Below are 24,407 nucleotides of genomic sequence, written 5' to 3' on the forward strand. Positions count from 1 at the left end.
TCCCCAAGGGCGTGGCCTGGGTTTAGTGACTTTATCTTGCTCTAAATTAAAACAATGGTCAATGGCAGTCTCATTTTCTGGCAGATGTCATTCTCCCTGATGCCCTTGGTGGTGGTGACATCACATCCATGTCTGGCCTGCCTAGTGAGGCTATCCTTTAAGAGCTCTTCCTCTTTGGTGTAATCGAGACTCTTACACCCTAGTTAATGGAGGTTTTGTTTGAGGGAAAGGGGTGTCCTAGGTGGCAGGTTGTTTATATGTTTTTTGGACAAATCTAGTTTATGTGGAAGGCATACCTGTATGGTATATATGTCATTGCTTTCATTCTTGGCTCCTCATGTCCCTTGCAGTGAAGTCAGAACCAGGGATCAGACCATTCTGGATCCCATCGGCTCCAGGCCCTTGTCTTTATAGACCCCTGTGATCTCCGGGGAAGGGGCTCACGGGACATCTGATCTGGAGTCTGGACTTGAGCCTGGGTTCCAGCTCTGTCTCCCATTGGCTGTTTGACTCTGGACAAGCCATGTGGCCCCCCAACCCAGTCTCCCCACCTATGGAGTGTGAGGGTGGCAGGAGGCAATGTGTCAAAATGTTCTGTGAAGACCAAAGGTTGTAGAGAACCCTCTGACTGGTAAAAACAGAGCTTTCTGGACCCACCCCTAGAATCTCTGATGCAGTGGAGCCTGAGAATCTGCATTTCTAACAAGATGCAAGGTGCTGATGCTGTCAACCTGGGGCCCACACTGAGAGAACCTCTTGGAACTTCTTAGAATGTAGAACTTAGAGAACTTCTGGTGAGGAGTGAAGTACCATGTGGTGAGAGGCACTTGTTGTGGGGTCACAGGGCAGTGGGTCACCACCCAAGGGAAGCCGAGACCACACTGCCATTCTACACACTTCAGTGCAGTCTTTCCTGACTCCAGATAAGCCGGGTGCTTGCTTAAAAACAAAACAACAGACTGTTGGGCCCCAACACAGACTTACCAAATTCGACATTCCTGGGAAAGACCTGGTCTTCTGTTTTGTACCAAGCCTCCAGGCGAGTCATTTCTTCAGAGGCATTTGGGAGATGCTGCAGCTTCATAACTAGCTCCAATCGAAAAAATAGTATAGGAAAGCAAATGTCCAGCCCCCCTCAAGTGGGGACATGGATAACGGTGATAGCTCAGTTTCCGTGAGGAAGAGGCACCCTGCAGCCTGGCAATAGAAACCTCATGAGGCCTGGAACTGGGGTCTCTGTGGAGGGCTTCGGATGGCATCAGGAAGCAGGATCCTAAGTGGACTGCCCAGAGTGGCCTCATTACCAGCACCAGGAGAAACCTGCCCACAGGCAGGGTATTCACCTGCCTTTCCACAGGAGAGCGCTTTGGGAGGCCGAGGAGGGTGGATCACCTGAGGTCAGGAATTTGAGACCAGTCTGGCCAACATGGTGAAATCCCATCTCTGCTAAAAATACAAAAATTAGCTGGGCATGGTGGCAGATGCCTGTAATCCCAGCTACTCAGGAGGCTGAGGCAGGAGAATCACTTGAACCTGGGAGGCAGAGGTTTCAGTGAGCCAAGATCATGCCACTGAGCGACACGCCTGAGCAACAGAGCAAGACTCCATCTCAACAAATAAAAATAAAATAAATAAAAATGGTTAAGATGGTAGATTTTATGTTACATGTATTTTACTACAATTAAAAAAGAAAATCATAACATTTTTACAAAACTGATATTTTGTAGAAATGACTAAGGCACCTTTCAGGATAAAGTAGACTTTTATCAGGCCTGGTGCGATGGCTCACGCCTGTAATTCCAACATTTAGGGAGGTCCAAGCGAGAGGATCGCTTGATGCCAGCAGTTTGAGCCCCTCCTGGGCAACAAAGTGAGACCCTCCCTCTACAAAAAATAAAAATAATAAAAATAAATGAGCCAGGCATTTAATGATACAGGTGCACCAATAAATGATGTGCACCTGGAATCCTAGCTATCCAGGAGGCTGACGTGGGAGGATCCCCTGAGTCCAGGCATTTGAGGCTGCAGTGAGCTATGATCATGCTAGTGCACTCTGGCCTGAGCAACAGAGTGAGATACTGTCTCTAAAAAAAAAAAAAATGTAGATTTTATCTGAACCAAATGCTTGAGTCAGGGCTGGTGCTAAGGGAAGCATGGCATGTCTGTGTCAGTTTTCAAAACATCTCCTTCCAAAGGCACCCAAGAACCTAGGGGACATTCCACTCTCTTCCCAAACACAGAAATAATCTAGGGAACAATTGTGAGCAAAGAACGTTGGTCACAGAAGTTCATGTATCAATGCTGGGTACACATTTACGATTGTGCCTATTCATTGACTCCTTCATGCTTCATTCATTTGTTTATTCTTCACTCTAGTGTAGAGTAAAAAAAAAGTGTCGCCAGGTCAAGGAAAGACAGAGGGAGCAGGGTGCAGGTTGTAGCCGACAGGTCCCTTTTAGGAGAAGTGGCCCAGTGCAGAGGAAGAAGCAAGAAGATAGAGAGAAAGACCAGAAAGAGGAGAGGCCAAGGAAGCCGCCACAGGCTGTGGGGGCACCGGAGGCCTGCAGAGGGAGAAAGGAGGCTGCAGAGCGTCCTGTGGGGAGCTGGTTTCAGGAGGCTCTGGGCTGTGCCTGGCTCTCCTCTGTAGCCCCAGCCCCTGGCACACAGCATGATCCCAGCAAGTGTTAGCTCGCAACATGTCAGAACATGGCTAAGTTTATAAGAAGTACAAAAGAGCAGCCCAATCTTAGCCTGAGGATAAATTTAAAGCTCAGACCTTCACCCAGTTGCCACCCACCTGTGTCTTGGAGGCCTCCATCTTTGGCTGGGGCACTTTGGGGACAGCCCTTCCGCACACCCAGTCCTCTCCTAAGCCAGCGATAGATCGTTTTCATTTCATTCAAATTGAACAGCGAGACTAAACTCAGACCAATTTCTGATCAGCTTCATTTCTCAGGCTTGCTCGGGGAAGACAAATCCATTAAATGTCCCCCCAGTCCCCTCCACGAGGCGCTGAGCTCCCCTTGGCAGCAAGATGAGAGCTCTTGAGGGTAAAGACTCATTTTATGTGAATCAGTGGCTGGCTTATTGTAGGTGCTTAATAAATATTCAATCATAACAATCTTAATTACTGGATTACATCATGTCTGTCTTAGGGTAGGATATAAATAAATAATGCCATAATAATAATGAGACTCTAACGGAGGGCTGCTCAGTTTGAGTTCCCACTACCTACTACACAGGCAGTCTTAATAAATGTGGGTGGATTCCATATTTCATGAAGACGTATCTGCTCACAGCAGGTAAACGTTTCTGAAGATAAGCCTTATGTAGTATTAATGTGAGCAGAAGAGTTACTGGTTTCCTGTTCTATGTCCTCTTGGAACTTAATTAAAGCTGATGTGGCATCCAGTGCTCCCCGTGTTCGGGGACAGCCACAGGCAGCATCGAGAAGACGACGAGACTAAGTGTCAGGGCATCTGGCACTGCAGTTGGCTCGAGATGAGACCGGGAGACAGGTTAGCTTTGTTGTGATCCAGCGATTGTCTCCAATACAGCAGAAGCCCAAGAATAGAGCCGCAAATGCAGAAGCCTTCTGGCCTGGCAGGTTCTGTAAATGAGTGAAGGTAGCAGGTGGTTAGCAGGAAGGCACAGGCCCTGTCTGAAGGACAGCCCTGCTCAGCTCAGCCCCTGCCCCTATATGAGAATGCCACCCTGTGGTGCCTGATCTCCCGTTAAAATGAGCCAGAAATGAAGCAATCAACACAAAAATCTCTTGATTTTTAAATGCCGCTTATCAATCCAAATTATTTTAGGACAAAACACACCTGTGGCATTTTGGGCCTCCTCTGGCCCGGGGCTATACTAGGCATGTCTGGAGCTCAGAACCAGGGGTGTGCAAGAAAGGCACGTGCAGGGCCCTCCATGAAGGCCAGGAGTGGGAACCCGTGGGAAAAGCCCCTGGCCAAGGGGCTGGGTGCCCAGCTCTGGGCTCTGGCACCAGCTGCTATTCACTGGACTCACCATGTGACTCCCAATAAGTCTCCAAGCCTGTGCTCCCAAGGCTGGAAAGTGGAGGGTGATGAGGCTGCTGGGGCTGTGCCAAGAACTAGTGCAAGAGAGACAGTGACAGGAAGCCCTCTGCAGAACCGACAGCACCACACCGAGGAACAACGACCAGTGAATGTCCAGAAACTTACATGGAAGCCTCTCGAAGCTTCAAGAAACAGAGCAAGTCTGGAGGAGTTGAGACCTGAATGTCAGATAGCGACCCCAGGGAGGAGACTGTGGCATGCAAACCTGTTCATCAGAGGGGGCACAGTCTGGCTCTGCCCTGACCTTGCACAGCATGCAAGGCCTATCCTTATGTGAGTATCTGTTTCCTACTCTAAAACTGGCCTGAAGAATGCAAAGGAACCTCCTCTAGTGTGTGAGGGCAGGGGTATTGCCATATTCCTTTCCCCAGCAGGAAGCCCCTCAGCTCTGACAAAGTGGAAGGTGCAGGAGCTGGGCAGCCCAGGCAGCCCATCTGTGGACACAAGCACCTCTGCCTCCCTGCTGGGGCCGAGGTGACCCTTTGAAGCAAAGACAGTGCCATAAAGGAAACTTGGGATCTGCAAGGTTCCAAGAAGCAGCTCCCTGCCCCAGACACAGGTCACCAGGCCACAGCACTGGCCCCTGGGGAAAGTCCAGTGACCAGCCCTTGGGAGAAAGTAGATAGCTCTGGGCTTTCTAGAGAAACTCCACCTGCACTGGGGTATTTTTATGCCCACCATCCCATACATCCATTCTAGGGGCATTAACATCACAGGTGAAATTAGCCATTCACCTTCACGTGGGTCCAGCAGGAAAAACCTAGGGACCCTTGTGGGATGGGGAAATGGAAAGTGTCCTTCGTCCAAAGACCAGGTGTTCACTCTGCTGCAAGTCACCTCAATGAAAAATGCATTGTTTTTTTAAAGGAGAAATCAACACATACACATATTTTTCTTCACTATTTGTTGTTTTAGGCATTTTTTTCTCTAATGCCTGGTGATACAGTATTTGAGACTATCTTAATGCATAAATACATTTTTGCATGAATACCCATGTTTTTACATTAATATTTGACCTCCATTTTTTACTTGGTTACTTAACAATCTACCATAAATACTTTCTCCTCTTTTAAGTTTTTAATTTATAAGGTCAGCCCCAGGCAACCAATCTCTAAAGTTGAATGTTTAATTTTTTCTGATGTTTTGTGTACTTGCCAATGTTTGTAGGGCTGTTGGCCTCCCTGAAGCCACTTTATATCAAATAACCCTAAGTGAGGTGACCAGACAGACTGGAGTCTGCGGGACAGGCCACCTCCTCTGCCATGTGGCCTGAGGGACAGTCTCAGATCTCACCCTGGCTCCCGCAGGGCCCCACCCACATTCTCTGATTCCCTGGCTGCATCTCTTTCCTTCCCGGGAGCGCCCGCCTCCTTGTCAGCTCCTTCTGACCCTCTCTGTCCTCGCTGCCCCAGGGAATTTTCCATTTTTTAAATTATGGAGCATTTCAAATGTACACAAAAGTAAAGAGGATAGTACTACAAATGCCCAATTTCAAAAATATTGCTTCAACTATACTTCAAACCACTTCTCCTTACACTGCATTACTTTGAAGAGGTCCCAGGTGTTGACTTTCATTCATAAGTATTAGTGTAGGTCTCTCTGTACAGTAAAGCCTCTTTTATCAACATAATGCTACTATCACTTCTAAACAATTAGCAGCAATTCCTTAATATAATCAAATACCTAGGCAGCCTTCACATATCCCTGGTTGTCTTATAAATTTTTGCTGGAATCAGGACGCAGAGAGGGTCTATATATGGCATTGGGTCAATGTGTCTCTAGCGTCTTTTAATCAATAGATCTCACCTGCCTTATATTCAACGTGTTTGTTATGCAAATTGGCTCTTGTCCTGCAGAATTTTCCACAGATTTTTCCAATTTTCCTGGATCCTGCCAATTACTCCCTTATGGTGTCATTTATCTGTTTCCTCTGTTCCTGTTCTTCCTGTCATCTGGGAGTTAAATCAAGGTTTAGAGGCTTGTTCTGATTGAGATTTGGTGTTTTGGCAAGAACACTTCCTGTGTTTTTTCATAGGTAACCCAGTAGCAATTATTGTATTAAACTGTGATTTCATTAGAGACTTGAAAAATTATAATATTCTAGTTTGCCTTCCATCTTTATCTTTACTTATTAGAGAAACCCTCGTTCATCCATCACTTGGGGGGTTGGACTGTTTGATACAGTTAATACAGCAGTCAGGCTAAGTTCCCAACCCTGGCCCACTTCTCAGGAGAATGAAGCTGCTCCCTGAGTCTTGCTAAGGGACCATGGAATGCTGTCTGAGCTGTTATTTTTCTTAGTAGTGTTATAAACTCATGGGTTGAACACATTGAATGTGTTTTCTATTCATTCCGGTTTTCATCCCTAGTGCTGTACACAGTGTTCCATCGTCTTTCCTAGTGGGAGCCTCCCAAAGTCAGCTCTTTGGCTCTCATCACATGATCCCAGGAGATTTTCACAGCCTGCTTGCCTTTCTGGGGAGGCCAAAGTTCCAGACTCTTCTTACACATTTTCTGTTCTTTTTAATGAGAAATGGTGTTTAGAGACAAAAATCTAGGTATAAACGATGTTCACTGCTGTTGTGTTGGTTATGGCTTCCAGATCTTATCAGTTAAGAAATATTTTTTTAAGAGAAAGTAATCAAGACTTCATATTGATACTCAAATATATGCATAGAGTTTTACTTAATATTTTGGTTTTATATTTGCATCTTCTTTCTCTAACACTAAAAAATCTTGCTTTGAATGACATGAACATACTTACCAATTTAAGCTAATCCACCACAATGACTTCTGACAAACCCCTGTTACAGGAAGTTCTCTAAGATTTCCCATTTAACTGTTATTCCTTGAGTTGACTGTAAATCCTGCCCTTAGGTCAAATAACGTTGTTGTTATCACACTTCAATTGTCTTACACATCCCTCCTGAGCCACCCCTCCCCTGTGGTATATGAGCCCTGAGTCTGGGGGTAGTGGCACAGGAATCCATCATCTTGTCTTGTCACCACCCAAGACACAGACATGCCTTCTGTTTGTAAGCCCATATTAAATATTTCTAAGAAAAAAAAAAAAAACCATACTTACCTATTTGCTCTATCTGTTATCTATCAATATTTCTAAGAACAGTTTAAGATTTTATTTAAAAGTTAATAATTTTATGTTCGGGTATATTCCCATTATGGGTTAAATCAAATTACTTATTTGAAAAGCATTTGATATAATTTCCTTTTGTGAAATCATGCCACCTATGTATTAAGTTCATTTGTTTCATTTTACTCTCAGTTTTTAGGTGCTTCTTTTCTAAAATTGTTTATTTAATTTAGTTTTAAAATTCTGGAAGGTATGTCATGGGTCCAAGTCAAATCTACCCAAAAAAATGGTAGATTCAGGGAGACCTAGCTCCTTTTCTACATCCCACCAGCCTGTTTTCTGTCTTCCCCATAATCATTTTTTAATTATTCTATGGTTTTCTTTTAATATCAGAAAATCCATATAAATAGGCATACATATATAATCTCTCCTTCAGTGAATGGTAAACACAATGTACCCATGTTTCTCCCCCTTGTCCTGGGAATTACTTCCTGCAAGGATGGAGAGATGGTCTTCATTCCTTTCTACAGCTGCGTAGTGCTGCATGACAGGGAGATATCCAGCTTCTTGGTCCTCCACTCACCACCTCCTTAGTCCCAAGCTCCCAAGTTCTCAATCATTTCAGACCTGCTATTGCTCTCCAACCCAACCACGAGAGAGCCAAGGCAATCACAATTATGACAAAATGACTTCATTAGCTTATTGTACCTACCCATACTAAGCACTTGCATCATCCCATTTAATATTTGCAACAGTCATATGACGTAGGTACCAAATGCAGGTTTAGAGAAATCAAGTCATATGTCCAAGGTCACACAGCTGGTGTGAGGTAGATCTGAGAGTGCAATGCTTAAGACCCTGCCGCCAAAATTCACAAACTTAGCAGCCCAGCTACAGACTCTCCTGGCCGTACCACCTGGAGTTCTGTGTGGCTCTGCCCAGCAGCACACAGAGAAGTGAAAATAGATGGCTGGACATACCTGGCACCTGTGAGCCATACCCAAAGGCTCCTGGGAGGCCAGACCTCAGAGAGCAACAGGGCAGGACCCCCTGCACCCAGCCCAAACCCCATTTATGACTAGTTCTCTGACCTTGAACCATTTATTCAACCGCTTAAGCCTCAGCTCTCTTGCCTGTAAACCACTTCAGAGATGTAGTGAGGAGAAAAGGAGGTTACAAATGAGAAAGCAACCAGAAACGCCTGATCCACAGAAAGTGCTCAGTAAATATTTGTTGAGTCAAGTTAAGTAGAAAGCCACTCTTAAACAGCAGCTCCCAGGAAATCATCCACAGCAAGTGTGGAAGAGTCGGTGCAGCCTGTCCAGGAACAGATGCATTTTCTTCTCCAAGGGTGGCCCCTGGACCAGCAGCATCAGCATCACCTGAGGACTTATTAGAAACGCACACACCCAGGCCCCACAGAGGACCCACTGAAGCAGGAACTCTGAGGGAGGGCCCCAGCAATCGGTGCTTCCTCCTTTGGGGGACTTGAGAACCAACGCTCACACTCATTTATTGCACATGAGGTGCACAGAAGAACATGAGGCAGGCAAAGTAGATGTTGTCTTGGAATTGCTTTCTGGAAGAAGGGAGTGCATAGACAGAGCACAGCCCAGGAACAAAGAAGTGGGATGGTTTCTGTTAGTGATCATGACCATGAAGAATAGAGTGAGGAGTGTGACAGAGGTCAGCTGGGGTAGGGGTGAGGGTCTCTAGATGGGATAGCCAGGAAAACTCTCTCTGAGGAGGTGACACTTGAGCTGAGGCTTGAACGGTGAGAAGCAAACAGCCATGTCAGGGTCGAGGCAGAGCGCTCGAAGCAGAGGATCCAATAGGCAGGTGCAAAGGCCCTGGGGCAGGGTGGAGCTGCATGCAGAGAGGGGCAAGGAGCCCGTGAGGCTGGAGCTGGTGACTCTTACCTTGGTCCACCTCTGAGACTAAAACAATCCTGCACCAAATCCTGCAGCCACAGTGGGTGTGGGACAGGTAGACAGTGGTCTGCCTCTCCCTGCTCCCTATTCTCTTTACAGGAAAGAGAACAGGTGGCACCTGGGGTGCAGAGTAGCAACAGCACGCTTGGGCTTTGCATTCCAGCCCTGCCTTGAGAGTCTCTTTCCCCTCAGCCAGGCTGATCTAGGGAATCCCTCCTCTGCCTCTGCACTGGAGGGGGAAGCACCTCTTTCAGGAAGGCCCTGCTTCCACCAGCATGTTAGTGACATGGCACCAAGGAAAAGATGGTCTGAGGAGAAAGGGAACCCTGACTTTGACACCAGCTCTGCTGCCAAGTACATAATTTGGGGTGAGGGACTTCACCTCTTTGACCTCATTCTGCATCTGGAAATGGAGGTAAGAATGCCTCCCTCCCAGAATGGTTGTGAAGATCCAATCTGCACTGTGTATGAGACCGCTAACCCAGCATGCAGCTTCTGGAGGTGCTTGGAAAATGGCAATGCTCACCATATTTTTCTTCATGTGCATAAAGTCTCATTTTAAGGCCCAATATTTTAGAGACAATGGTGGAAGCAAATAGGAACAACAATACCTGAGATCCAGGAACACATTTGCAAAAGTTTCTGCTTAACAACTGAACTCAGAGCAATCGCAATGGAGAAATTGAAACTCTTTCACCATGAGCAGCTCAGCCCTGATCCCAAGTCGAGTCTGGCCTAATGGACATACCAGGCAATGAGGGTGAGGGTCCTTGACCAGGAGCAAAGCCCAGCACTGTCCAGTAGAAATACAGCCCACACCACATATGTCATTTCAAATCTTCTAGAGCCACATTCCAAAAGTAGAAATGTGTGAAAGTAAATTTTAACAATATATTTTATTAAATCCAGAATTGCCAAGGTATTGTCACGTCAACATGTAATCAATACAGAATATTGTTGAGATATTTTACAAGGTTTTCTTTACATTCACAGAACATCTGGATTCAGACCAGCCATGTTTCAAGTGCTCATTAGCCACATAGGGTTGGTGGCCACTCAAGTGGACAAAGTGGCTCTAGGGCAGAGGTTGGCAAATTGCCCATGAGCCAAATCCCTGTGCTGTCTGTTCCAAACAGCCCTGTGAGCTAAGAATGGTTGTACACACTTCAATAATTGGAGGGAAAATGTCAAAATAAGAATATTTGTAATACATGGAATTATATGAAAATCAACTTTCTTCTTTTAAACCCTGAAACTGAGTTTTATTTACTGTGTTAGTCATTCCTATTTGTTTAGAGTGTCTCTAATTGATTTCATGCTACCATGGCCTAACTGAGCTCTTTTGACAAAGACCCGATGGCCTGCAAAGCTGAAAATATTTACCATCTGGCCTTTTGCAGAAAAAGTTTGCCAACTCGTGCTCTAGGGAGTAGCTCCTCTTAACACTGGGCTTCCAGATCTCTCTGAGTGTGTAGAAATGAGCAACTGCACCCAGATCCACCAGGAAGCTGACCTCCCAGCTTTGTTGTGAGACTTGGTAGCACTTTAATAAACTGGATTTCCTTCAGATTCTGTTTCTTATGTCTAAGCCTTCCACTGTAAAGTCCTAAGCAAAGAATCCTAAAGGAACAGCCTTGAGGAGAGGCCTCAGCCAGGGTGACCTTCAGTTGACTGTGACAGTCGCCATCCCAGCACCAGGCTGGTCAGATGGGGAGAAGGCAGCCCTGTAGAAGGGGCCTCAGCAACCTGGGCTCTTTCAGGCTGTGAGCTACAAACAGGGCCCTGCCCCCATAATTCTAGCCCCTCTGAGCTACACATTAGCAGGCAACACCCCACCAACCCAGCACTCCTGCAAGAGAGGTCCTCCTGCTCAGGCCCCTCGGCAGGCAGCCAGCGCAGCTGGGCCTGAGCCCCCGAAGCGAGGGCTCCTCCAGTGAGGCACCGTCTTGCTGTCAGCCTTGGAAACACACTCGTGCTGTGCTCACAGTGGGCACAGAATCCCCATAACAAATCAGTAGCTAAGGAGGTGCCCTGCAGGCATTGCCCTCTCTGCAGGGAGAGGCAAGGAGAACAGGTGGGTCAGAGAAGGCTGTGTCCTGCACTTGGGCTGGGAGAGTACTAACTGGATAGGTGGGCAGGTGAGCCCTCATCTGCATCCTCTGTGCTGCTATTAGCTATGGCATCCTGGGACCTCTGCAAGCCTCAGTTTCATCATCCTTAAAAAGGAAACATTAACTGCCATCGTACAGGGAGACTGAGGATTTTGTGGAACAAAGCGCAGAAAGTGTTTTCCTGGCACATAATGAGTGCTCAGGAAATATCAGTTCTCCATATCTCATCCTTCCCTAGCTCCCTGATGGATGGCAATTCATAGGGATGGGACAAAATCATGCAGGGACCTGTGATCAGGAGTGTATACGGTGTGGGTTAATTGATGTGAGGACTTAGAACCATGTGGTGCACAAAGTAAGCATTCTACATGTGCTGGCTAGCATTTTCATTTTGCTATTATTATTATTAAGCCATGGAAATGCACCACCTTCCTGAAGAACTTTACAGAAATGACTACTAAGGAAAGCTGGGTGATAACAAAGAAACGTTCCCCGACAGGAAGTCACATATAACCAGGATGCAAAGTTAAAAGAATCAGTTGAGTGGCTTCCTATCATTTGCAGGGATATGAGCTTCAAATACCCAGAACCAGAAATTGGCCTGAAGGACCCATTCGGCACTGCCCTTATTACCAGCTTTTGAACATTTCTAATTAATACCAATACAGAGCAGATTAAATTTGCTGCAAAATTAAGTTAGCGATCACCACGTGTGGCAAGGCCATAGCTAGATCGTTTTTTACCCACTCTGTTGGGTGGGTGTGCTGCCCTCACAGTGTTCCAGAGGCCTTGCTGAGGGGTGCAGCCAGTGAAGCCACTGCAAGGATGGGCCACCACTGCAAGGATGGGCCACCAGAGCACGCCGCCTGAGGACAGCTTTATTTATGCTCTTGCAGAATGTACAAGTGGCCTTGTTTTTCTGGATGGCTAGGGAGCACACTGGCTCACATAGCATCCATGGTTCCACATTTAGAGTTGTGTCTTCATTCACATTCTTTCCATGCAGCTCACAGCTCCTGGACTGGACAAGAGTGGTCACTTTGCCTGGGCCAGTCCCCTGGACAGATGCCAGCTCTCGGCCATGCAGACCCTGAGCGTTCTTGGTCTGGAGCTTGGGCTCAGTTCTGCAGCTGTGTTTCCGGCTGGGGATGGTCTGCATCAGGATGACCACTGTAACCGACACAGACATGGGGGTCTACTACATGAGGCAGATGGGGGCACTTCCAAGAGAAATCAGATTCTGCAGGTGTCAGCTATGCTCAGGTTTGCTGGATGGAGCCTCCAGCCAAGCTCTGAGGGCTGTCTGCTCCCAGGACAGGCTCTTGCTGGGTCAACTGTGTTTTATTATTCTCTCCCGACCCCTCCTGCTGACGTCATTAACAAAGCTACCCGCCACTGCCCAGCCCCTGGAACATTCCCCAGCCATCCCACGGTGCTCTTTCCTCAATCAGCCACTTCAAGCAAACACCATTCGCTCCTGCTGCAGAGCAAAGCTTGCCGTTCCTAGGATCCTAAACAAGACATGAGGTCATGCTCTCCACCTGTGAAGAATGAAACGTAAGCTGGGGAAGGAAGGTGCTGAGGAGGGGAGGAAAGCAAATTAGGAAGACCAGGGGCCCTGCCGAAGCTTTCAGCTCATGTTACTCACACCCCGAAGCGAACTCCTCCATAAAATGAGATTTAGTAATGCAACATTTTCTAACATCAGATGACATATGAACTGACTGTAAATTTGTTTCAATGTGTAATGGGGGAAGGGAAATTAACAAATATATCAAATCCATGATCTATTAAGTATTGTCATTTTCCATAAACTTCTTCTGTTAAAGACAAAAAGCAAGTCAATTTAAATTTTCTTTAAAGGAAAATAGTAAGTAAATGTTGATACAGATGGTTGAGGTGTAGCAAAAATCATGGGAAAAAATAACAAATAAATGACTAACATTTTGGGAAGCTTTGCAATAGACGAGCATATTCATGTACAGGAACTCCTCTGACCCTGAAGCCCACAGAGCACAGGCATTCTCTCCACTTTAGAGATGGGGAAACTGAGCTTCAGGAAGGGTAAGTATGTGACATGTCAACTGACTAGGAAATAATGGAGCCAGCACTCAAAATCCTGTGTACTTTTTAAACGTTGGCTCCCATCTCAAGTTGATGGTTTTTATCTGCCCTGTTGGCATGTGTTTGTTTTGGCAAACAGGGGAGGTAGGGAGGTGAGTGGGTAAAATTGAGGGGTTCACTTTAGGCCTCCCTCAAAGCATCTCTGAGTGCGGAGCAGCGAGCAGTCATCCCCACAGCGAGGTTCTGAAGTGCTCAGGGCAAAAGGCAAGTCTTGAGGCTCCCAGGAGGAGGCGGGTCTGAATGCTCCTGCTGGTTGGGATCTCACAACTTAGTCTGCAGGGCAAGGAGGAGCTGTTCTTTCTGACTTGGTTTAGACAAAAGTACATAACCTGGGTCCCCATGACCCTGGCTGTCAGCCGGTTCAAGGCTGGAGGTGGTGCCAGGCCCCAACTTGGGGCTGGGACACAGGTTGCTGCCCTTGAAGAGCCCACAGGGGCAGAAGGGACAGTCTGCAAATAGACCCAAAGACACAGCGCACTGCAGACTTGCAGAGGCTTTGAGTGCTACACAGAGCTGGACACCCAGCGGGCGCCAGTCATCTCCGCTTTCTCAGGCCACAGGCAGGGAAGCATAAAAAAGAATCTTGGAAAGAAACGGGGGAAAAAAACACTCTTGCATTAAATCCTAGTAGCAAACAGACTATCCTGGAGCCAGCTTGGGAGAGTAAGAAAGGCACTCTGGGAGCTGGCATGGCACAAGCCAAAGAAAAGCCAGTGGAAAAAGTTGGGGGGTCTGTGGGAAGTTTGGGGAGCAGGTGACCCCAGGCCGAGACAGAAAGCAGCCATCGGGAAGGCAGGCATGAGCCCACCTCAAGGTTGCGGGGAGGCCAGCCCTTCCCAGAGATGGAGAGGGGATCCCTTGCCTGGCAGAACGGGACTTGTCCACTGGTGCTTGGACTTTGCAAACAACTGGGCTTGCTGTAGCCAAGCTCACCAAGTAGACACTTACCTTGCCTCTTCCCCGATTATTTCATATCCTTCTGTAACTCTCACCCTGAGACCCAGCCTGGCCTTCCCCCAGCTGCATATTATTCTGCTCCAAAAGCACAGCAGAGGACGGCTCCTTACTCGAGGAATGCGGGCGGCGGTCGTCCAGAGCCGATGATGAAACGGGCTATTTCTGCCCCGGGACATCAGCAGGGCTCCGGGTGCTGGCTCCAAGGCACACACTCTCCTGTTTTTAATGTTTCCCTAAACAAATGTTTTCCTTCCAACCTTGGGATATTTTTATTTGACTCTAGGTGCTGGAATAGCTTTAGCAATCGTTCTGGGTTGAAGTTGGAATCGTGGTTAGGGTCCGGCTAAGCGGCAAGCAGTTTCTCACTCCCCAAGTGATCTGTTACTCGTGGCTGATCTGGATGTAAAAATAGCAGCTGAGGCTGTTTGTTTAATCTGACTGTTACTTGACACCACGCGGGTGTTGCAGTGCGGACTGTTTGCTTCTTCCCCACCAAGAACACCATTTGGTTTCCCCCGGCTGGGTCTCTATTTAGGTAAGCTTCGGGGACTTCCCGTGTCTGGCCAGCTTCTGGTCACTGATCTTCCTCAGGTGGGTAGGTTTGTGAGCTAGAGGAGGCTTGGGTCCTGAGTCTACTCTCCTATCACCTTTGGGCAGCCTGGCTAAAGAGGAAAGAAGTCTTGGCTGCTGGGCAGAGCCGGGGTTCTCTCCCATTCCCGAGGAGGCCTGAGCAGCTGAACACGCAGAGAGCGGAAGGTACAGCCCAGACACTTGTCTGGCTCCTTAGCGTGGGCAGGGAGGCTCAAGCTCATGGCGGAAGGGACGTTCCCGCTGAGCCGATGCTGTGCTGGGGAAGTAGTTTGGTGCCAAAGTGCTGTGCTGGGGAAGTAGTTTGGTGCCAGGGTGCTGTGCTGGGGAAGTAGTTTGGTGCCACGGTGCTGTGCAGGGTGGTATGTGTGTGCCGAGAGCCCATTGGTGTTGGGGCTGAGGTTCTTGGTGTGCTGGATGGGCCTTGGGGACCACGTACCGGGAACTGTGTACATGCCTGACTTTGTCCTTAGGTGTCATCTGTCAGGGATCTCTGCTCCCACATGGCTGAGTGAGAGCACAGATGTGCCCAGGCCACTGCGTTGTCAAATGGGGAGCTCCCCATGGTCCCAGGTTTTCGGCAGTCAGGGCTGAGGGAGGCTGGCTCTCTTGGCTCCTCCAGCGCTGGGCCAGGCAGGGACACACCAGCTGTAACAAAGAGGAAAACTGGTGACTGAGACGTTCTGGCCTGTGGGCTCTGTGAGCATGTGTGTCCCCAAAACAAAGCATGCCACAGGCTGCCAGTTCTTACACACCCTGGGAGGGCCCCCACCAGATTCCCACAGGGTAGGCTTGACTGAGTCTAAAATTACCTTTTTTTTTTTCTGGTGGAGAAGAATTGATCATTGAGAACGGCAGTGGTCAGTGTGTGTGGAAAGCTAGATAGCCTTAAGAAGAATCATTGTGTAGGTCTTTTGGGTAGCTCAATAAGATAGGAACCTATGTGTGTAGTAAATGAGGTCCCATTTTCTAGCATTTGAGTTCCCTTTACAGTAGTGGCTGGTAACTCTCGTCTGTGGTCTGAGCACCTGGTTTTGTAAATAAAGTTTTATTGACACACAGCCACACTCATTGATTTGCGTATTGTCTAAGGCTGCTTCTACACTATATCAGCAGAGACCATATGGCCTGCAAAACTGAAAATGCTTACAATGTGGCCCTTTACAGAAAAAGTTTGCTGACCACTGTGTTACAAGAACACTTCTGGAGATGGGTCAATTTAATACAAAAAAAAAAAAAGCAGTGAAAGTTCTTGCTGTTAGAATAGCTTGCAAGCCAGACCCTTCAGGACCAGTGGCTGGCTGGCTTCTGAGCCTCCTGCACCTTCCAGGGCCCACTTTTCAGGCCTGACTGGTACAGGAAATGTCCAGTTTGCTGTCCTGGTGCTGGGAGGGTTAGCTTAGTAGTAGAATCACCAGACACACAGCGTGTCCATGTGGCCTGGGCCGAGCAGGGCAGATTGTGCTTATCGGGGTGATTTATAAATAGCCTTCCCCGGGTGACCCAAGTCCAACACACATCTGCCCCTGGGTCTCTGGGATGGAAACAAGTTTGTCTGCTCTTTGGGAGAAGAAGCTCATTGGGAAGGGAACAGCTGTGTGCAATGGGTAGGAAGGGGGCTGGTAGAATGCTGTGTCCTGGAGCAGAGGGGCTCAGGTCTCCTGGAACCTGGGGAGAGAGAGCTGTTGAGAATAGACAGGAAGGCCAAAGATGGCCTTGTATCCTCCCGCCTTGATTCCTTTTTGCCAGGGCAGAAGTAAGTGTCTTTGTCTTTTCCTGACCCTAAGGAAGTCCTGGAGACCCTTACTGAAGAGGGGAAGCCTCATGTCTTGAAATAGCCCTATTCATCCAGTCTCTGCCAGAAATCTCAGGAACCCAAGCCTACTGGTGGCACCAGTACTTCCTCATTGGCTCTCGGGATTTTACTCCATATGCCCTGGGTTACTGGAGGGAAGCAAAGGGCTTCGAGAGAAGGCCATGCTACAGGGGGACACAGGGCTCCCTGCTCCCAACAGGGCCCACCGAGGCTGGAGTGGATTTTGGTTTTATTTCCATTTGAGAGTTTAAACGTCATTTCACAAAATCCAGCCAGTCCATAGACCATAGTCCTTAATTCAATCATATGCTTCATTTAGTTAATTGGAAAAATCTGACACCCCCCTCATTTCAACTTGGTTTCCAAGGATTGCATGGCATGAGCTGGTGGATGGGACAGAGCGGGAAGGACAAGGGATCAGTGGAGGCCTATCAGGACCTATACATGGAGCATGTAGAGCACATGCTGATGCTCAAATGTGTCACCCCCAGTGTAACTCATCGGTATCACTCTGGAACCTGGAATGGGCTGCCTGTGGGAAGAACCCAGTGTGATCAATCCACAGCCTCCTGATGTCGAGGGGAGGCTGAGCAGATTCTCAGCAGACCTGGGTTCTCAGGGGAAAGACTGAAGTCAGCTCAGTGCAAAGTGCATTCCCTTCCAAGCCCAAGTCAGACGGCCTGCAGGGAGTCTGACAGAAAGAAAATCCCAACAACCAGTCAACCATGAATAGCTTCCTCCCCAGACTTAGACACCTCCCTGTCTTAGATGAAGGGGAAAGGGACGTTCTTCTGGGCCATGACACGTGGCAGATAGGCAGGCCTTCCTTACATCCTCCATTCTCTGCTTGACCAATCCCAGGGGCTCCTTTGCTTCCCCCCCACTCTGGGCTGTCTTCCCTTGCCTCAGTTGGTCCCTTCTTTCACTACAAACGCCCTTCCCAGGTGGGCTTGAGCTGCTGAGCGGCTGCAAGGCTGGCTGGAGGGAAGGATTTAATCTAGGATATCTCCCATCTCAAAGCCTTCACCTGAAGCTTGTGGAGGGCAGGGGGAAGGGGAGCCTCTCCAATTTGCTTGAGAAGCCTCTGAAGCACTTTCTGAGGCTCTCTCCCTACTCCCCACTGTGTTGGAAGGCTGATTCCAGACCTGGCAGCACTGAGCCTGCCTGCGAGGGCCAGGTCATGCCAGGTCACATTGGAACTGCCCTCGGCTTGCCCTGTCCCGGGCTGCCAGGCCACAGTAGCACCACCAGCTCATCCTCTCACCTGGCCGTGTCTGCCACCCTCAGAGGCAGATAAGCCCAAAGACTGAAGAGGTCAAGGGGTGACAGCTCAGGCCCCCTGGGCTGCACCCACTAGATGCGAGCCATTTATTGCCCTCAGTTTGCCCACCATTTCCCCTGTGGAAATCATTGGCTGTGGACCTCCTGTGTGCACAACTTTGGAGTGTCTGGTCTCATTCTCAACCATCCAGCACAGTAGGTCTTGTGAGCCCCCTCGTGGAGGCAGGCGCCGAGGCTTGGAGAGGTTAAGTGACTTGCCTAAGGATGCACAGTGAATGAGGGGCTTGAGATCTGAATGCAATGCCCATGTCTTGTCCTCATTGCTTCCTGATACCTAGCGCTCCCATCACCACCCAACAGATTCTCTAGAAAGGGGGCTGTCCCATCACCAAAGAGTCAAAACCTCCCTTAGGAAAGTCGAGCATGCCTAGAGAGGCACACAGGCTTCACCCCAGCTCCTCAGGACTTCAGGAAGTTGCCCAGGGTGCCGCAGGGATTCCACACTGTGCTGGGAAGCCTGTGGCTCTGAAGGGGCCACAGGACAGGCAAATCTGGGTTCACAGGTCAGCCCTGACACTTCTCAGCAGGGCCCCTAGACCTCAGCTTTCTCCTGTGTAAAATAAGAATAATAACACCTCCCGCATCAAACAGTCCTGCGAGCATTAACTGAGCAAATGAATGAAAAGTTCTCAGCATGTGGTAGAAATACAAGAACTGCTCTCCTCACTCCACTGTCCTATTTGGATATTTTTTTTCCTCCCACTTAAACTCTAACTTGGGCCTATACTTTCCAGAGGTCACCAAGGAGAAAGTCCTATGCCTCAGAGTTCAGCTAGTTCATGCTCACAACTCAGTGGGAGAGCAGCTGGCACCACACAGGACCGACCCTAGCCCCACGGTGACCATGCGTGGTGATCACCTCCCCTCTTGTGCAGAAGAGGTCATGGATCTGAGCATCTTCAGCATGTGGGGTGGGTGGAAGATCAAGCCTGAGTGGGACAGTAATATTCCCACCTCTGAGCCAGGCTCAGTACAAGGGCAGACACAGCACAAACCACAGCCATTGACAAGCATCAGACCCGAGTGGCCCAAGAGACTATGACTTGTTAGTACAACCTCCCTGAAGCAGGGGAAACCCATCGCTCAAGACCCAGATCAGCTTTCTCCAGGTGTGGTCTCAGGACCAGCAGATCTCCTGAGTCCTGAGCAGGACTAAGAGCTGTCTGTTAAGCCAGCCCCCAGGGCATTTTGAAAAGTGTGAGGATGCTTCCTTACGAAGGGAAAGTGGGACAAGGGGCTGGCACTGTTCTCAGACACAACAGGAGATGCTCCAAGGAGCCAAGTTTTTCACATAAACACAGCCATAGGTTGAAATAAACATGATTGTTAGAGGAGCATCTTTCAGCTTTAAATTTGAAAAGGAGAACCAGGCTGGCCACATCTGAATGGCTTTCCTTGCCGCGAGGAATTCCATGAAGCAGTTGGGTGTTGGTCAGCTCCTTACACTGCACTGCGGGAGCCTGTTCTCCCCTTTCCTTCTCCTGGCCGAGCCGCCTCAACCCTGCTGTGCTGGTTGGAGAAAGAACAGCGGTCATCTACCAGCTACTTCCCAGCCTCCAGCAGAGACATGAGGAGAAGGTCAGGCACAGCTTCAGACCTATGTGAGAGGTTTAGGAATTCCCAGGGGTGCTCTGTGTGAGGCCCCCTTCTCCTTATCCCAGATGCACACAGCTTCGTGGTTTCCAGGGCAGGGAAGATGACCTCTGCAGGAGAGCCAAGTCCTACACATGCCTTCTCTAGCTTTACTAAAGCAAATGCTCCCTGGTGGGACCAGACTCAGAGAGAGATAGGTGAGAATTTGCTAGGAGAGAGGTTGCTACCCACTCCTCACCCTGCACAAACCTGTGGCAGATGGAAGACCATCTCATCTCTTGACTCTCTGCCTCGATGCATTCTGCAGAGACCTGGCCCTGAATCCTGGCTCTGCTGCTCTCTGGCTGTGTGACCTTAAGCTCCTTCCTCAACTTCTCTGACCTTCAATTTCTCCACCTAAAATTCCTTTGGCATCAGTCCTACTCAATTTGCCAGTTGTTGCGCCCATTGAGTGAGGCCATGGATATAGAGTGAGGGACAGGTGGCAGGAGTTCCATGAACAGGATGGGTGCCTGGGATTGCCAGGGTGCTAACGCTTGGTGACAGCTCTTCCAGCTCTGCTTCTCAGGCTGTGTCATGCAGTCTCATGGCACCAGTTTACATATGGAAGACCTGGTCTATAGACGATGCAATGGACTCTGTAGAAACCCTGCCCTCCCATGGTTCTCAGGAGTTCTGCCTGAACCTCATCTCTCTGCCAAGCCTGGCACTCTCCAGGACTGCTTTCAGGGGGTTCCCTTCCCCATAGTGCCTGGCTCCCTTCCCAGGGGCTGGAGAGAGGATGGTTCCTGAGGGGATACCCCAATCCCAACAAAAACAAATGCCTCTTCCTCCAGGAGCCCTCAAGTGGGCTTCTGTCTAGACAAGGCTCTCCAAGGTGGAATCTTGTCATAGGTTACAGTTGTCCCTTCACCACCCACTTCCTGATCCATAATGGGTTTCCACAAGCATCAGGCTGCTGGATCTGCCTTTCCATTTGCCCCAAGGTCACCAAAGCGAGACTGAGGCTCACACAAGTTAAGTGGCAAGTCCAAAAGCTGTCTGATTCTGAAGCTTTTAACTGGAGAGCTGTATGCCCCAGTAAGTAAGGGCCAGGGCAGGGTTTCCAGTTCTTTGCTATGGAATATTTCCATATGGAATAATTCCACCCCATGCTATGGAATCCCAGGTGTGATGGGGTATAGAAGGACATCCTATGGTCACAGGTCTCAAGATGAGCTCTAAGGAGACCTGTGGGTAAGAACCAGGAGTATGGAGGCTACAAGGTAGCCAGGGGCAGGTGGGTCCCCAAAGGCACAGTGTGGTGCTGACCAGAGACTCTTAACCTGTAGCTGGCATTCAAGAAGCTGCTACAGGAGGCTCTCTAAAGACAGGTGAAAGGGACCACTTCTCTGGCAGCCCCAGGTTCCAGCCCCACACCACCAGTATTAAATTCTGCACTACACACGTTTCTCCTCTGTAAAGAACAAGAGTAACTCCTGTGTAATGAGGCCGTTGTGAATACTAATTAAATAATAAATATTAATTAATAATACTAGGTTATAAAGTACCTTTATACCAGGTACTCAGTCCCCACTCAGTGGATAAAAGAAATTTCTCTCATCTACTCATTCACTCACTTGTTTAGCAAATAAATGGCCCCATACTAGGCATAGGCACTGTGTGGAGACTGGAAACACAACCTAGAGCAGAAAGGCAAGGCCCAGCCCATGGACTTGCCACCAGGGAGTGGGGGGTATCCTCCTCTCCCCAGGTGAATCTGATCAGTCGCTGAGTTTGGGCCTTAGGTCTCCAATTCTCCATCCAGATGAAAATCTAGCATTACCAGAAACAGGGCACCCATAAGTTGGGCCTAATTAGGGATGCCTAAAATTTCTGGTCTCAGAGAGTTTTTTTAATCACTATAACTCATAAGTCATTACTGAGTCCTGAAATCACTTACTAAGTTGTGAAGAGGTTTTTTTGATGAAAGAATAGAATGGATTAGATTAGGATGGAGCAGTACATACACGAAGGGTAAGCTTTGCTTCGTCCAATTTTCCTTGATACATATGTCTCCAGGCATGTTCTGTGCCATGATGTAAGTGTGTTTCTTACTACATGTAGAGGAGAAACCTCTGCTCTGTGGAGACACGGAGAGGAGGATGTGCCTGCCATTCACTTGCTCCCCGGTGACCTGGCAGGTGAGGTGCGGGGCTGCAATGGTCAGGGATTTCTGAACCTCCTTCTAGTCCAGGCATCCTCCCTGCTGTGGTGGGGACCCAGGACCTGGTGGGTTGGCTGACTCCAACATGGGGAGACTCTCAAGCAGTACCTGCCACAGGGATCGATTTCATGAAAATTCCTGTGTCCAGCATGGGGAGCAACCTTGGGAGTGGTCAGTCCCAGGGGCAGGCACTGTTGGGCTGGTTTTTATTATCCCTTTTTTCCAGGTGTAGCAGTTAAGTGACACCCATGACAACAGCACTTTAGAGCTGGATCTCCGCTCTTCCCACTGCCGGTACTGCCTATTTGATGACTCTCATGTCAGGTCCTGCCATTTCCAGAATCCAGGGCAAGATGTTCCTAGGAAATGTGAAGGGGAAGAGCAAGTGAATACATGAATAAGTGAAGGCTGAAAGAGCCTGGTGCTGGGCTAGTGCTCCCTCCCTGATTCTCTAACAGTGATTCTCAACCAGGGGTGATTTTGCCCAGAGACCTAGGCAGCGCCAGTGATATGGGGCCTTAGAAAGTCTATTGGGAGCCCCTGTGCCAGGTGAATGGCATGGGGTCCACTTGCAGATGAGAAAGGCTCTCACATGCCATGTCCCTTGAGCATGGTTGTACTCAGCAACCATGGCTAAAGGGCACAGAGCAGCACTAGGACCTGTGCCCAGATCCCAGGGGGACCCACCATTTGCATGGCCCCTGTGCTCCTGAAGGAGCCGTGTGTCCATCCTCCAGCAGCTGCCCTGGCTGGCCTGGCAGTCAGGGTGGCCCTGCAGTTTGGATTGGTTACAACAAAGAGGTGCAAGGGTCAGAAGGATGAGCAGCAGAACCATGGCTGCCAGGCTGACCCTGCTTTCTCCCAAAATCTCTGCCCCTCAGGCAACTGCTCCTGGGCAGTAGAGCAGGACTGGCACTCACCTAGCCCTGGGAGAGGAAGACGGGGTGAACAGAGTTGTTTGTGATCACACATTCTCCCTTCCAGATCTTTCCTGCTCCTACTTTTACCTGTGATGCTGGCATGGCTGCTCCTATAAAGCACCTCTGAGCTCACCAGGAGAAGCCAAGGGTCTTTTGCTCAGGGAGCATCTGGCTGCTGAAGCTGGGCCCCTTGAGGCCTGCAGAGAACACATGAGAGTGTGTCATGGAGCAGCTGGCAGTGCCAGGCCTGAGCTCCTTCCTGGTGGAAGGGACTGTCCAGCGACTGTGTCTGGCTGAGTCTAGCCCATCTGGCCACCAGGAGCTCTAAGGAGTGATCCTCCATAATGCTCCACCTCCAGAAGTGGTCAGAAACTTCGTGAAGAGGTGCTGCTGACAGCTCGCAGGTTAGCCTTTGTGGAGTGAGACTCTACCTAAGTCTAAGCAGCACAAGTTCCAGAGCCTGCTGGGATTCAGAGGCACACCAGAGCCCCCTGCACCCCGCAAGGCCCACTGAGCACACCTCGTCCCAACTCTGCTTGGGATGTCAGGAGAGCAGCAAGAAATCAGTCAGTGCTACAAATCCAGTGCTTTTTGCCCCAGAGAGCTGGTTATTAAGCATTGCTTGGCCTGCCCTGGTCATCAGGGAACAGGAACCAGGAGGGGACAGGTTGTGGGAGACTGCTTGAATCCAGCCCGATTCTCCTCCTGTCTTCTTTTCTCCTGTGACTTCTTGTTTCTCCTGCCATAGGGTTCTTCCCTGGGTCTGTGATACCAGGTGTTGGGCACCCTCACGTCCTGGGTTAGATCAAGCCCAGCCTTCCCTGTGCCTGGTTCCCTGGCCTCTAACTGCAGGCACAGCCCTGGGTCTGAGCAGCATGTGGAAGCTTCCGGGGAATGACCCATCCAGGCACGGAAGACTGGCTACCCAAGCCAGAAGTCAACTTCAGGCTGGGCTGAGCTCACAGAGAAAGCATCTCTCCTCCAGTCTGTCCCCAGAGGGCAGCAGCCCCTGCTACCCATGCTCACATCCAGTTCTGTGGGTCTGGCAAGCCCAGGCAAGCTGGTTTCTTCAACCACAACCCCTGGGGCATACTTGACTTCTGCCTGCTACAGGATTTAGAGGCCCCTGCACGTGTAATGTGGTTGTAGAAGATTCAGATTCCCGGCAGGACAACACTGCCATCATGGCACCCAACCACATCATGTTCCTGGGGCTGGACAAAGCCAAACTTGTTATCTCCCAGGGCACAGTGGCATCAGAGTCAGTTTGAGAGCCTTTGGCTTTCCCAGTCTACAACCTGAGTTTGGGTCCAGTCAAGCCAGGCCAGGCTGCAGGCTGACACCCCTCTCCCATGTGCCAAATATCAGGCTAGTGGAGCCAAAATGGCCAGGCCAGATGTACAATGACCCTTATGCAAATCAAATCTCTGCTTTACACTCGTAAGAGGCACTGCCCAGTGGAAGTCAATCTAAGGCAATCAGAGGTAATTGCGCTTTTACAAAGCAATAACCTCCCAGGATCCATCCAATTCCACAAGGAGAGGGCCCAGGTCAGCCCTGCACATGGCTGTATCTCCAGCACCAAAACAGGTGACATGAAGCAGGTGTTCAATGAGTAGTTGTTGAATGGATCAA

At 49.2% G+C, this 24,407-nt stretch overlaps 1 protein-coding gene and 1 long non-coding RNA gene across 7 annotated transcripts in view; one reads left to right on the forward strand and one right to left on the reverse strand.

Annotated features, from left to right (window-relative positions):
* Positions 1-9,993: 9,993 nt before the first annotated feature.
* On the reverse strand, positions 9,994-14,408 carry LOC108587586. The gene is made up of 2 exons (XR_001906313.2): positions 14,300-14,408; positions 9,994-12,768 (listed from the first exon to the last, which is right to left on the reverse strand). It is a non-coding gene; the product is annotated as an uncharacterized LOC108587586 (long non-coding RNA).
* C11H10orf71 (chromosome 11 C10orf71 homolog) overlaps positions 12,688-24,407 on the forward strand; it is a 29,894-nt gene continuing 18,174 nt past the window's right edge. The window contains exons 1-2 of one of the 6 annotated variants that reach the window (XM_031652361.1): positions 14,909-15,064; positions 22,079-22,146. The gene's annotated coding sequence lies outside the window, so the exon portion shown is untranslated. The other 5 variants (XM_021943256.2, XM_021943254.2, XM_021943257.2 and 2 more) reach the window with 5 other exon arrangements.

Source organism: Papio anubis, chromosome 11 (assembly GCF_008728515.1).
Source record: "Papio anubis isolate 15944 chromosome 11, Panubis1.0, whole genome shotgun sequence".
NCBI lineage: Eukaryota > Metazoa > Chordata > Mammalia > Primates > Cercopithecidae > Papio > Papio anubis.